Source organism: Bos grunniens, chromosome 2 (assembly GCF_055505025.1).
Source record: "Bos grunniens cultivar Pamir isolate PY7600 chromosome 2, Bosgru_T2T1.0, whole genome shotgun sequence".
NCBI classification, from domain to species: domain Eukaryota; kingdom Metazoa; phylum Chordata; class Mammalia; order Artiodactyla; family Bovidae; genus Bos; species Bos grunniens.
In genome coordinates, this window is record NC_141166.1 from 34214913 (window position 1) to 34229953 (window position 15041).

The 15041-nt window shown below is 41.7% G+C and overlaps 1 protein-coding gene across 1 annotated transcript in view; it reads right to left on the bottom strand.

Annotated features, from left to right (window-relative positions):
- VWC2L (von Willebrand factor C domain containing 2 like) overlaps window positions 1-15041 on the bottom strand; it is a 214028-nt gene that overhangs the window by 27913 nt on the left and 171074 nt on the right. The window lies entirely within an intron of this gene.

The window sequence follows — 15041 nt, forward strand, 5'->3', positions numbered from 1 at the left end:
CAGCCACTAAAAAATAAAGTAGGGAGGTAACATGATATTCGTCTTCTGGAAGCTCACACTGTCCAGAGAGTGAAGGACTGAACAAAGGTATGCAAGACGAGAAGCACGATGTGAGCTACAAACCCACTGTGATCACACAGATGAGAGATAAGGATCTGACACAAGACATAACGTTAAATATGAACAGGAAAGTTTTCATTTACTGCATCTTAGGATTTAATGACCTTGGAGGGAGGATGAGACAGGGGAAGAGGCCTGTGTAGCTTATCCCAGGTTTCTGGATTGGGTGACACAGGTAATGTCACTCTCTGAGATGGGCAGAGAAAGAAATAGCTTCAGGGAAGAACAGGATGGTGATGATATGTGGAAGGTGGGGAGTGATCAATTTTAGAAATTCTAAACTACATTTGGGGGGCTTTTCTAGTGGCTGAGATGGTAAAGAATCTTCCCGCAATGCTGGAGACACAGGTTTGATTCCTGGGTGGGAAAGATCCCATGAAGAACAAATGGCAACCCAGTCCAGTGTTCTTACCTGGAGAACCCCATGGACAGAGGAGCCTAGTGCATTACAGCCCATTGGGGTCACAGAGTCAGACAGGGCTGAGCGACTTACACTCACTTTCACTATGCTAATAAACATTGGTTGACTATGCTAGAAGACAAGTATGAGGCTGTTCTGAACTTTAAGAAAGAGCCAAGGTTGAAATGGAAACATGTTATTAAAAAGGTTTACATTTATTTCCCCCAAGTGAAATTTATAAACTGCTCCTACTGCCAAGTCTGTGGTAGGGAAGCAAAACATCTGGTTGAAATTCCACTGACCTTTAGAGACACCCGAGTTTTCCTGTGCTGCTCATTTTCATTCCAAATGGTACAGCACAGCCCTAGGGACTGTACTTCCTGGAGCATTCCAGCAATAAAGAGCCTTTGTGCAGCACTTGCATCTCACATGCGCATTTTCTAGCCAACTCGGTTCAAAACCCTGAATTGGGCACTTTGAAAACATTTGCATATCTGAGTTTATTTCTTTTTCGCACCAAAAAGTTTGCAGATTGTGAAAGAAGGTTAGGAAGTAAAGTCTTTGAACCAGTCAGTGTTTTCCTCTGAGCCTTAGCAGAGGCATGTAGATAAGAGGATAGAAGGGCCATCAAAGATGTCATGTTTAGGGATCAAGAAGGAGGATTCAAGAAATATACCTATATTTCTACTCAGTTCCCAATTTTTCATAACATAAATACGTAGCTAGGCTGACTTCTTAATACAGCTTGTTGCAGTAGCAGAATGTTATGTTTTTCTAATAATTTCTTTTCATCTGTGATTCTCTGATAATTTCAAGAGGGAAATAATGTCCTAGATACTCAGAGCTGCAGTTTTTGTGTCCTCTTTGCTACACCACCTGTGGTAAGCTGTGTAAATGCCTCCTCGAAATGGTCTCATCCTGATCCCTGTGGCTGTGATGATGTGACCTTATGTGGTCAAAAGGAGTTTACTGATGTGATTAAATTGAGGATTTTGAGACAGGGAGATTATTGTGGATTATCCATGTGAAAGAAAGTGAAAGTGAAAGTGAAGTCCTGCAGTTGTTTCAGACTCTTTGTGACCCCATGGACTGTAGCCCGCCAGGCTCCTCTGTCCAGGGGATTCTCCAGGCAAGAATACTGGAGTGGGTTGCCATTTCCTTCTCCAGGAGATCTTCCTGACCCAGGGATTGAACCCGGGTCTCCCGCATTGTAGGCAGATGCTCTACTGTCTGAGCCACCAGTAATCCCAAGGGTTCTCATACGAGGGGAACAGCAGGTTAAGAGTCAGTTGTAGGATGTGTGATTAGGGGAGCAAGAGACTGGAGTGGTGAGAGGAAGGGATCATGATCCAAATAATGCTAGTGACATCTAGAGCAGGGATCCCCAACCTCTGATATCTAATGCCTGATGACCTGCAGTGGAACTGATGTAGTGATGATAGAAATGAAGTGACCAATAAATATAATGTGCTCGAAACATCCCCAAACCATCCCTGACCCTGGTCCATGGAAAAATTGTCTTCCATGAAAACAGTCTCTAGTGCTGAAGGGTTGCAGACCATTGTTCTAGGAGCCAGGAAATGCAAGCAAACAGTTTCCCCTGATGCCTCCAGAAGAAATGCACCAGTCTAGCCTACACCTAGATGTTAGACTTCAGAGCACCACCCCTTGACTCAATTTTTAGATGATACTAGAGCTGAAAGGGTAAATCTAGATATCACGTAGAATTTCCCAATGAATTTTAAAAGAATTTCAAGCTGTATATTAGGACTTCCATGATGGCTCAGCTGGTAAAGAAACTGCCTGCAATGCAGGAGACCTGGGTTTGATCCCTGGGGTGGGAAGATCCCCTGGAGAAGGGAATGGCTACTCACTCCAGTATTCTGGCCTGGAGAATTCCATGGACTGTGAAGTCCATGGGGTCACAGAGAGCCGGACATGACTGAGTGAGTCGTGTGTACTCACTGACTGAGTGAATATCAAGCTGTATATTGATTACTAATGCTGTTATAGGGCTCTGTAAAAGAATCTCTGGAGGGATAAAAGTTTGGTCCACCTAAAACTGCTGCTGCTGCTGCTAAGTCACTTCAGTCGTGTCCGACTCTGTGCGACGCCATAGACAGCAGCCCACCAGGCTCTGCCATCCCTGGGATTCTCCAGGCAAGAACACTGGAGTGGGTTGCCATTGCCTTCTCCATTGTGTGAAAGTGAAAAGTGAAAGTGAAGTCACTCAGTCGTGTCCGACTCATAGCGACCCCATGGACTGCAGCCTACCAGGCTCCTCCATCCGTGGGATTTTCTAGGCAAGAGTACTGGAGTGGCTTGCCATCTAAAACACAGAAGGTTAAAAGAGCTCCCCATCTTAAGCAGGTTATTGTGATGGCCACTTTACAAATTGTCTATGTGAACAACTTGGTTGGATTTGACTGAAGCATTTGTGGTCTGCCTTGAACTGCTTTCTGTGTACTTAAAAAATCAAGCATTTGTCAATGCTCTCAGAATGGGACTTTGATCCACTGGATTTGGTTGAATTCCCTGCTCAGATTTGAATTTCCAGACAGCGTTTTAGAGTATTTATACCCTGTAGAGAAAACATGGAAATTTATTTATGAATTTAAGTCCTGGATTGCCTTATTCATTTTCAGAAATCGAAAGTACATCATCTCTGCCAAGTGCAGTTTGAAAAAAAATATTGCCCATGAAGATCCTAGAGAATATGGGCATACAATTTTTTAAAATGTGTGTACATGTTTCAAGCTTGCAAATTGTAAGTTTTGTGTTGTCAATAGTAAGGAAACACTCATAATACAAGGATAGACAGCGAGTCACATGGCTTAACAGAACTAACACGAGTTCTGAATCGTACAAGTGACTAATTGCTCTGCTAGTGTATTCCTGGTGACAAGCCCAAGAGAGGAAAATACTCATGAGTCATAGGAGTTGTGTACATTTAATGACAATCCTGAAATTACATTGGGATTGCCTCCAAATTGAGGAGACATTGAAGGAAGCAGAATTCATATGAACTGGTGTGACTTAGTGTGAAACCTAAATCAATGAAAAAGAGGCTGGAAGAAGAGATAAAAACTCTCATGCACATAGAAGAGGAAAATCTTCATTATTTATGGATATTTGTGGATTCACTCAACAGGTTCTACTTAGGGCCAACTGTATACCATCCACTGTGCTTTTTCAGGACAAAATAATTTGCTTCCAATTATGAATATGGGAGAATGGTCATACTAAGCAGAGAATGAATGAGGTCTTGGCAAGACTGTTTTCCACTAAACTCCAGGTATTTAGAGAATGTGCTATTACTTACTTGCATCCCATGGAACTTCTGTACTTTTGGGTATCTGTGACATGAGTGTATCTGGAACATTTAATCACTGAGTCCTGTTACTAGGGGAGAAAGCTAAGTCAGATTTTGTTGAGCTCTGCTCTTTATCGTTTTCAACAAGTGCTGCTCAATTTGTCTCTTACTCCCAGTAACTTTCATGCTGAGGCTGTTATTTATCATTAAAAAATTATTTGTAGCATTTATTTTTAAGGTGACCCAAGAACGCAGACACTGATAGTCACAGACCACTTGGTGAAAAGTCTTTGAATATTTTTTATGCCGTCTGCCCTAGTAAATGTTACCTTGCCCCAGACTGAGTATGTAAAAATGTTTTCCAGCCTACTCTAGGCTGGATCTACTCTGGCTTTTAATCATACATGCTTGACTTCTAGGGTGATTCAGATATTTTAGGAGTTGGGGTCATAACCCCAAGATTTTTGTTTTCCTAGAATTTACCCAAGCTCTCTAATCATTGTTGGCTATTTATAGTGGCATTCAAGGGGGTCTTCAGATCCTGATTAACAAAAGGTCAGCAGTTTGAATTAATCTTCCTCCCCATAGGGTCTTCCCTGCCCTAGGTTTAGTTCCCTCTTGTTAAATCTGTCACAGAAGGGTATTTATTTACTATTTCATGTCTTTGCTGGACTTTGAGCACCACAAAGGCCCTCTGCACGGTGTGGAGGAGGAGTTCAGTAAACGATTGTAACATTTATCTAAATGTACTTCTGAAAGGAGGTTTTGCCTTTAGTATTAAAAAAATATATAGGGAATCATCCTCTTTGGAATTCCCTCTGAGACTCTTGGTTTTGGCAGAGAATCACTTGAACATGACAGCTCTACCAATGAAAATCTTTCTCACTTAGCCACGTCAATGGTTTGTGATGTCCAGTGCTCTCAGTGTTTGCTAGAAATGATGATCACAAAACTAGAACTTTGGAGACAGAAGAACAACATTTCAAATATGCCAACATGATCATGTGTCATATGACAAGGTTTCTGAACATGGCATGCATTTTTCTCTGGTTAAAAATCTGATATTTACAATAATTACTTGGCTTTCTTGTGAATGCTATACTTCATTTTAATGAAACTAGCAACAGCTGTAATATAGAAGTGCAGTATTTCTCCTACAATAGCCATTTCTAGAATAATACAGAGCTTTTGCATGTTTCCCACCAGAGCATTATTGAGAAAGGAAGAAAAACATTAGAATTCAGGAGAATCTAGGAGATGCTAAAAGATTCAGCAAACAAGATCTAGGGAGCATTTGGCTGAAAGAAAATTAACACAATGAACATATGGTAATCAAACTGAAGTTTTGTACATCTTAGCAGCTTTGTGCTAAATGCCACAGTGATTCCTTCTCACTGCTCAGTAAATGGGCCCAACCCTAAGAGGGAATGAAAGATTCAGTAGCATGAGGAAGCAAAAATAATTAAGGCTTTGCTTTCTAGATGGTTTTAGGGGCAGTTAATTTCCTAAAGCTATGCCATGGTGGTTTCTCTCTTGTTTATATAAATTACCTCTCCCATTCAACCCCAAGCGTGCTGATATTTATGCATTTATATATTGGCATGAGATAGCAAATCAAATGCAGAGGTTAGTGAGTAGGGTTTGAGATGGAGGTGAGTGGAAAGTGCCTCTGGAAATGCCTTGCCAGGAAGAGGTTTGTTTTTGGTGAGCAGCCCTGTTATTTTTGTTGGATCCAGTGTAAAAAGTTCGAATCAGTTGATGCTGAATGATGAAATGATTTCACAGATTATTTTCCCTTTAGGGTGTGGGAGTAAGAAAAATCAGGTTTCCTCAAATTGTATAGTGAGGACCAGTGGGATATCACAGTTGCCTCTGCAGTGAGTTTCTTGGAACATAGTTGTCAAGGATGTTTATGGAATTTCTTGATTTCTCCACCATAAAAGCTTTTTTTTTTTTTTATTAGTGTACAGTTGCTTTGCAATGTTGTGTTAGTTTTTGCTGTACCGCAAAATGATTCAGCTTTATGTATACATATATCTCCTTTTTTATTTTTTGGATTTTTTTTTTCCCATTTAGAGGGATGAATTGGGAGATTGAAAAAAATTTTTAAACAATATTTTCAGTTTGACTGAAATTTAAAAATTGCTACAGAGAGAAATTTCTTTCAGGAGAGGTATCAATGCTTTTAGGTTTCTGCTAGCTCTGAAACATAAGACATAGCCCATTATTTTAAAAAAAATTTGTGTCTCATGAGATGCAGTGTTTGTTTAGACTTAGGGCTGGGGCTTTCCTGCTGGCTCAGATGGTAAAAAATGTGCCTGCAATGTGGGAGTCCCAGGTTCAATCCCTGGGCAAGAAAGATTCCCCTGGAGAAGGGAATGGCTACCTACTCGAATATTCTTGGCTGGGAAATCCCATGGATGGAGGAGCCTGGCAGGCTGCAGTCCCTGGGGTCACAGAGTCAGACTTGACTAAGCTACGGACATTTTCACTTTCAATACTATCATAAACACCGTTTGTGTTTTGAACAGGCCAGTGTCTTGTTCAATATGACTCACCCTTCACAATGATCATATGCTACTTACTATGCTACTTGGTTAAATATAATTTATGTCATTAATCCACAAGGCAACAGCCATGGATCATTCTATATTTTCTACAACAGCTTGGATAGCACTGTGATTCAGTGTATTGGTAGAGATATTACTTAAGGATGAGCAATTAATAACAGTTTCCAAAGTCAGAGTGTACACAGATACAGCATATGCCAATTCGTCTAAAGTACTTGGTATTTTTTTCTTATTTAACTAATCTTCACAAAATACCTTTACTATAACCAATTCAACCTTCCAGAATGACTTTGTTTTACCCCTTTGATTTCATCATCTACATGCATTCCATTCTTTTCATAGCAGTCACTCCATCATTGCTAGAAGATGCATTTAGCAATGGATTCCTGGAGACTGGGCATTTTACTTCCTGCTATCCAAAGTAACATTATTTTGCAAGTTAAGTTACATGGAGTATGTGAAAAATCAGGATAATTGGAAAGCAGCCTAGCATAGTGAATTTGGGAATCTGGGTTCAAATCTCATTTTTGTTACCTATTAGTTGCATACTCTTGATCAAGTTACTTCCTCTGTGCTCTAATTTTCTCATCTGCAAAATGGAAAAGTACTAGTACTTACCTCATAGGGTTGCTACAGAGCATAAAATAATGCCTTATCTATAGCACAATCTGAGATTAATCCTTTAAGGTTTGTAATCTTCTCAGCAAATGTGCAGAGAATGTAGCAATCTCTCCCATTGTAGACAAGCATATTGGAATTCAGAGAGGTTAAAAGACATCCCCAACATCAATGTCAGATCCCTGAACCATTCACCATTATTCAGCCACCTGTGTACTACCCAGTTTGACTTGAGAGTCTTTACCGAACTATGAGGATTCAGTTCAGTTCAGTTTAGTCGCTCAGTTGTGTCTAACTCTTTGTGACCCTATGAATCGCAGCACACCAGGCCTCCCCGTCCATCATCAACTCCTGGAGTTTACCCAAATTCGTGTCCATTGAGTCAGTGATGCCATCCAGCCATCTCATCCTCTGTCATCCCCTTCTCCTCCTGCCCCCAATCCCTCCCAGCATCAGGGTCTTTTCCAATGAGTCAACCCTTCGCATCAGATGGCCAAAATATTGGAGTTTCAGCCTCAGCATCAGTCCTTCCAATGAACACCCAGGACTGATCTCCTTTAGGATGGACTGGTTGGATCTCCTTGTAGTCCAAGGGACTCTCAAGAGTCTTCTCCAACACCACAGTTCAAAAGCATCAATTCTTCGGCCCTCAGCTTTCTTCACAGTCCAACTTTCACATCCATACATGACCACTGGAAAAACCATAGCCTTGACTAGATGGACCTTTGTTGGCAAAATAATGTCTCTGCTTTTGAATATGCTATCTAGGTTGGTCATAACTTTCCTTCCAAGGAGTAAGCGTCTTTTAATTTCATGGCTGCAGTCACCATCTACATTGATTTTGGAGCCCAAAAAAATGAAGTCTGACACTGTTTCCACTGTTTTCCCATCTATTTCCCATGAAGTGATGGGACCAGATGCCATGATCTTAGTTTTCTGAATGTTGAGGTTTAAGCCAACTTTTTCACTCTCCTCTTTAACTTTCATCAAGAGGCTTTTTAGTTCCTCTTCACTTTCTGCCATAAAGGTGGTGTCATCCACATATCTGAGGTTGCTGATATTTCTCCCAGCAATCTTGATTCCAGCTTGTGTTTCTTCTAGTCCAGCATTTCTCATGATGTACTCTGCATATAAGTTAAATAAGCAGGGTGACAGTATACAGCCTTGACGTACTCCTTTTCCTATTTGGAACCAGTCTGTTGTTCCATGTCCAGTTCTAACTGTTGCTTCCTGACCTGCATATAGGTTTCTCAAGAGGCAGGTCAGGTGGTCTGGTATTCTCATCTCTTTCAGGATTTTCCAGTTTATTGTGATCCACACAGTCAAAGCAGATATCAACTACACCTGGATGTCATCGAAAAGAGGACAGGTATATTGGGGGGTTGGGGGGGTGTCCTGGACGTTTACTAGGCTTCAGGAACTAAGTCATAGAGGGAGCTGTAGAGAGGGGCTATCCTATCCAGTTTGGGTCAGTGGCTCCAACTGGCAAGCAGCTGGTGGCAGTTACTACCTTCTTAAAAGCTTTCCAAACCAGATTTTCTTATAGTGCTGGGTTCTAAGTACAAAGGGGCTTCCCTGGTGGCTCAGACAGTAAAGAATCTGCCTAAAATGCAGGAGACCCAGGTTTGATCTCTGGGTCAGGAAGACCCTCTGGAGAAGGGAATGGTAACCCACTCCAGTATTCTTGCCTGGAGAATTCCATGGACAGAGGAGCCTGGTGGGCTACAGTCCATTGGGTCACAAAGAGTTGGATATGACTGAGCAACTATCACTCTCTAGCTACAAAGTGGATCTGCACCTCTGAGGATACGTCTTTATGCCTGTACAGACACATGGCCCAGAGTGTTCTGAATGTTAGGCCTTGGCTGTTCATGCCTGGAATCCCTACCCTGTCCCCTTTGAAAAGCATAAAGCAACAGACTTGGAATGAGAGGCCAGGAGCTCTAGTGTCGGTTCTGTGTCTTTTCAGCTATATGATATTTCTGAATCTCAAATCCTCATTTTAGACAGGGACAGGAATATCATTCTTGGATTTTTAGCTTCATAGGCTTGCAGGTTTGTCAAATAAAATAGGAAAACATTCCCATAATTTGCAGAGTGCTATGGTTTTCTTATTTCCATAGTCCCAATATTGGCAAATCGTCAAATTTTCTGGGTGTACCATAAAGACTCCAGGTGTTCCATTGACCCAGTAACACAATGAAAGCGAAGCCATTTGGCAGATCTGGCTGAAAGCCACAATTTCTTTATGTCCTGTAGAAACCACTTAGCACTTTTGAGTCAGCCAGGCTGGTTTGGCTTTGAGAGAGCATGTAGGACACTATTTGGAATATTCTTGCTTATCCAATTAAACTGAGACCTTGCCAATCATTTCATCTTCCTTCCTATTTTTTTATTTCTCTTGCTTTGTTTGGTCAGTGTGTTTTGCTAGAATCTTAGAAGTTTTATCAGTTTCCAGGGAGCAAGGGCAACATAGTTTGTATTTGTGAAAAGTGCTCTGGGTAAGACAAATACTTGTTGTTGATTATTATGTTCAATTACTATCTTGAAAAGCCCCTGTTGAGGAAAGGGGAAGGGAAGAACCTGATGATATTGATTCGGTTCGCTTGATTAACTTTTTAAGTTGTGAAATTGAATTAGCTTTTCCCTATAATTTCTAATAAATTGGAACCACACCCATGTGAAATTACTGCCATGATCGGTATATTTCTGGTAGTTAAACCAACTATATTTCAAGGAAAACACTCCCTGGAGAATTGAGAGGCCTCCAAAAGAAATCCAAGTTTGGCTCAGTTAGAAAGCATGTTCGAACACATCTGAATGAGATGATTCCTGTTCAACCTTTTTAAGAATTCTGGGGGGACACGGGGAGGGGTCTTCTTGTAGTTTAACTTGGAAGTCAACTTTTCATGTACACCTAAAAGGACTGCTCTCACAAGGTTGCTGTTGCCACTGAACACGTGTTGGAGAAATACACAGTGAATCCTGCATGCTCTCAGGAGTCATTATTTGAGCAGGATTTCGAGTTTTCAGTGAAAGCTATTGAAAACTTGCAAAGAAAATGTCTTGATGTGATACAGTGACAACGTAACACAGAGTGGGTGTACAAGACATGTTTGTTGAATGAGGGAGCCTTAAGTTGGCACATGGTCTCTAAATTGTGCACACATTTCAGTAATAGGAAGGTTTATGGAAATCTGTCTTGGATGAAAGTGTGCAAAAATTGTACAGCCATTATCTATAATCACCCCTGGGATAAATCCATTCCTGGGAAAGGCAGAGAGAGGATGAAGGTTGAAAAATTGGAAAGGGCATAGGAGAAACACACAAGGAGAATAATCAGATGCAGGGAGCCTGTTTAGATGGACGCCTGCAGCAATTTTTGCTTGCCTGGGGCACCTGGTCACCCCATGGTGGACCCTCGCTAAAAGACAAATGGCCTTGGCAGCTCTAACGCCGGCATCTTGCATTAACTGCACGTTTCTGAATGATGTCAGGGTCAATTGGCGTCAGGCAGCAGCAGGAGAAGTTTTCAGTCACTTCAACTTTGCTCCCACCCCTGTGTTAGGACCATCAGAGTCTTGTCAGCAGCAGCGATTGCTCACCGATGCGCCAAGCGTGGAAAACAGAAAGGCACTTGGCAATGCTGGTCCCCAGACAGGCACACAGCTGCTGGGCCAGCCACCTGAGAGGCACTGTGCTTTAGGTTGGTTCTGAAGGTGTTGATGTAATTTTCTGAACTGTCTGGAAGTTTGGTGGCTTGTGTACAAATGATCAGATACAAATCATCCCCAGTGATCACAGCTTGTTTTCCCCAATATTACCATGTTGCACTCAAGGACAAGCTGAAGGGACTCTGTTAATAATCTACAGCCAGAACCGCCTAAGATGCGGGGAAGCCATTAAAACCAGACAGATTTTCATCGGCATTACATTTGCCCAGGGAGCCAACATTGTCCCGTAATGAATGCCCTCTTCCACCTGAGCAAAATAGAACAACCACACAGCTCCTCTGCAGCTGAACTTCCTTCTGGTGCCTGTTTATTAATATCCCAAGTTAGATGGAAAACGTTTACCTCAGGAAAAAGAGGGAATTAACAGTGCTTACTCTTCCCCAGAACACTAATGCTATTCTAAAATTCACCTAGAGTATAGGAGAGTCAATGACTCATATTCAGATTTCCATATTATGAATATAAATGCATTAACTGCTTACCACCAAAACATAGAAAGTGCTTGTATTGTATATTTGCTTGGTGTCAGGCACAGAGCTGAGCCTGGAACAAGCCAATTGTCCCAGTTTCAGAGATGGGGAAGCCAAGGTTTGATGGGGTTGAGTGACTTGCTCAAGGCCCCAACTAATGTGTGGAAGGGCAGGGAGACAAAATGAAGACTGCCCTCTCCCGTAAGCTTGAGTTCTTCACCATGATGCCTGTTGTTAGTTTTAACCATGTGCTACTCAGAGAATTCTTCCATTACAAATTGCAAGTTCATTCAATCATTTGTTTGACAAATGTAGTTTGAATTCCTATTCTACACCAGAGATCATGCTCATCAATGAATCATGACGACATGGAGCCAGGAGGCAGCTCTACTGGGGATGGGATAAGGAGCCCCCAAGGGACATGCACCTGGAGGGGCTCAGCCTGAGGTGGAAACAACCTAATATCACTCAGAGACATAAGCAAGGAGGACACACAGAAGGAAGAGCTTTGGTTTTGAATTGCCTGTTGCTGCTGCTGCTAAGTCGCTTCAGTCGTGTCCGACTCTGTGCGACCCCACAGACAGCAGCCCACCAGGCTCCCCCATCCCTGGGATTCTCCAGGCAAGAACACTGGAGTGGGTTGCCATTTCCTTCCCCAATGCATGAAAGTGAAAAGTGAAAGTGAAGTCACCCAGTCGTATCTGACTCTCAGCGACCCCATGGACTGCAGCCCACCAGGCTCCTCCGTCCATGGCATTTTCCAGGCAAGAGTGCTGGAGTGGGTTGCCATTGCCTTCTCCGTTGATTTGCCTGTTAGGGAGGTACCAAATGTGGAAACCAAAAGAGGGAATTAAAAGGCGTGAAGAATAAGTTATATAGAGAGCTGAATGGCCTTGACAAGTGATGGCATAATTAAGGACATAGTGCTAAGTCCAGGTGGTTATTGTACACAGTATCCCACCACTTTGTGCCAAAATGTTTCTGTACTCAGTCGGAACCAAACACCCTGAATTTTACCAGCTGAAGGACCAATTTTATGTGATCTTATCCCAAGTATGATCATCTAACGAGTCTCTTTAGAAATAAACACAGGAAAACACAATAACCACGCAGTGTCACCTGAGATGGGAGAGGAAACACTAAATTTTGAGACACGTGGTAAAAGAAAGTGAAATATGTGGTCAGGGCAGTGATTATTTGTTTCTTTCCTGTGATGTATAAAGAAAGGCTTTGGTCCCATCTGCTCACTATTTGGTGAAGGAGAGGACATCTTTTTCAAACTAAAGCATAATTACTTAACAATATTGTAAGGGTTTTTGCTATACATCATCATGAATGGTCATAAGTATTCATATGTCCCCTCTCTCTTGAAACCCCCTTCTATCTCCCTCATTATCCAACCCCCTCTACGTTGTCAAAGAGCACTGAATTTGGGTGCCCTGGGCCTTAGGTCAAACTCCTACTATTTTGTTTTACATGTGGTAATGTATATGTTTCAATGCTGTTCTCTCAAATTATCCCACCCTCTCCTTCCCCACTATGTCCAAAATTCTGTTCTTTATGTCATTTTGACACTGCTGAGGGCATGTATTACATCATCATAGAATCTACCACAGTCTCTCTCATTTTGCTTTCAATGTGTTGTTTACAGATGCTAGGCATTTTCGAAGAAAAGCTGTCTGCTATTTACATTTCTCAAGGAGCAGATTAATTTCCCTGGGATTCCTCTAATTCAGATGAACTTTGGGTTCTTCTCATGCAAAAATTAGTGAGAGTTTAATGCTCACTAATGTTGAAAAACATGGAACTCTGAAAATAAATGTCTTCTATCCAGGTACAGAAGATGTTGGTTATATGCACAGATGAAAGACTCCAACTTTCCAATATGTGTCCACCATGTGTATAAGGAGAACCACCTCTTCTTAAAGGAAAAGATAATGTTTCATTTTTAGACTGTGATGCACATTGTTTTCCAGTGGGAATCATGGGACCATATTGCTTGGGTTTACATCTTGCTCTAGAATTTGCTACTTGTGGGATCTTACCCAAGTTACCTCACTTCTCTGAGTTTAGTATCCTTAGTTGTAAAATGGGATGTCCTGTTCACTGGTTATTGTGAAGATTCAAGAGATAATGCACATAAAGATTATACTAAGAGCATATTAAATATTGTTTTTTATGTAATAATCTATTTTCTTCTTTCGGATTTGTTTCAACAAAGTTTTCTAATCCAACTGACTTTTCTGGTATCCTTAGGACATGTAGATTCTATTCAATAAGCTTTAGCGATTATATGCTACTTAATGCGAATCTCTGGCCAAACAGATGTCAACACTTTCGGGGGTGCTCAATTCTAAGTAGATTTTCATAGGAAGGAAGAATCAGAAGTTCAGTTCAGTTCAGTCGCTCAGTCCTGTCCAACTCTTTCGACTTCATGAATTGCAGCATGCCAGGCCTCCCTGTCCATCAACAACTCCAAGAGTTCACCCAGACTCATGTCCATCGAGTCGGTGATGCCATCCAGACATCTCATCCTCTGCTGTCCCCTTCTCCTCCTGCCCCCAATCCCTCCAAGCATCAGGGTCTTTTCCAATGAGTCAACTCTTCGCATGAGGTGGCCAAAGTATTGGAGTTTCAGCCTCAGCATCAGTCCTTCCAATGAACACCCAGGCTGGTCTCCTTTAGAATAGACTGGTTGGATCTCCTTGCAGTCCAAGGGACTCTCAAGAGTCTTCTCCAACAACACAGTTGAAAAGCATCAATTTTTTGGCACTCAGCTTTCTTCACAGTCCAACTCTCACATCCATATATGACCACTGGAAAAACCATAGCCTTGACTAGACGGACTTTTATTGGCAAAGTAATGTCTCTGCTTTTGAATATGCTATCTAGATTGGTCATAACTTTCCTTCCAAGGAGTAAGTGTGTTTTAATTTCATGGCTGCAATCACCATCTGCTGTGATTTTGGAGCCCAAAAAATAAAATAATGTCTGACACTGTTTCGACTCTTTCCCCATCTATTTTCCATGAAGTGATGGGACCAGATGCCATGATCTTCGTTTTCTGAATGTTGAGCTTAAAGCCAACTTTTTCACTCTCCTCTTTCACTTTCATCAAGAGGCTTTTTAGTTCATCTTCACTTTCTGCCATAAGGGTGGTGTCATCTGCATACCTGAGGTTATTGATATTTCTCCTGGCAATCTTCATTCCAGCTTGTGTTTCTTCCAGCTCAGCGTTTCTCATGAGGTACTCTGCATTAAATAAGCAGGGTGACAACATACAGCCTTGACAGACTCCTTTTCCTATTTGGAACCAGTCTGTTGTTCCATGTCCAGTTCTAACTGTTGCTTCCTGACCTGCATATAGGTTTCTCAAGAGGCAGGTCAGGTGGTCTAGTATTCCCATCTCGTTCAGAATTTTCCACAGTTTATTGTGATCCACACAGTCAAAGGCTTTGGCATAGTCAACAAAGCAGAAATAGATGTTTTTCTGGAACTCTCTTCCTTTTTTCATGATTCAGTGGATGTTGGCAATTTGATCTCTGATTCCTCTGCCTTTCCTAAAACCAGCTTGAACATCAGGAAGTTCATGGTTTATGTATTGCTGAAGCCTGGCTTGGAGAATTTTGAGCATTACTTTACTAGCGTGTGAGATGAGTGCAATTATGCAGTAGTTTGAGCATTCTCTGGCATTGCCTTTCTTTGGGATTGGAATGAAAACTGACCTTTTCCAGTCCTGTGGCTACTGCTGAGTTTTCCAAATTTGCTGACATACTGAGTGCAGCACTTTCACAGCAGCATCTTTTAGGATTTGAA